This window comes from Nannospalax galili, unplaced genomic scaffold, assembly GCF_000622305.1.
Source record: "Nannospalax galili isolate Female #2095 unplaced genomic scaffold, S.galili_v1.0 scaffold299, whole genome shotgun sequence".
NCBI classification, from domain to species: Eukaryota; Metazoa; Chordata; class Mammalia; order Rodentia; family Spalacidae; genus Nannospalax; species Nannospalax galili.
Window position 1 is genome coordinate 578,106 of NW_008343973.1, and position 516 is coordinate 578,621.

A 516-nucleotide genomic window follows, 5' to 3' on the forward strand; every position below is an offset into this window, starting at 1 on the left:
TTTTGTGATGTGGGAGGGCCCACTGGCCTACCTACCCAGGAATGCCACTCTGAGCAGTGCCATTCCTGGGTAGGTAGGCCTAAGTTGTATAAGGAAACAGGTTGAGCACAAGCCAGGAGAGTTAGCCAGTAAGCAGCTTTCCTCCATGGTCCACACTTCAGTTCCTGCCCCAGGTTCCTGCCTTGAGTTCCTGTCTTGGCTTCCCTGATGATGGACTGTGAGCTGTCAGCCAAATAAATCCTTTCCTCCCCAAATTGGTTTTGGTCAGCGTGTTTTATCAAAGCAATAGAAAGCTAACTAGAACATAGCATTTGGTTTACTGCTTAGATTAGAGGCAGAGCCTCTCTTGAGTACCACACATAAAGGCTTAGTTTTTTTACCTTGATATATTTAACATATTTTACCTTCTGTGCATGGTACCAGCTGCGGATGAGAGCTCCCCATTCTTACGGTGCCTCCCTCCAATGTCCATTGTTTTTTTGAGGTGCTTTCCATTCCCAGTTCTCTGATGTCCTG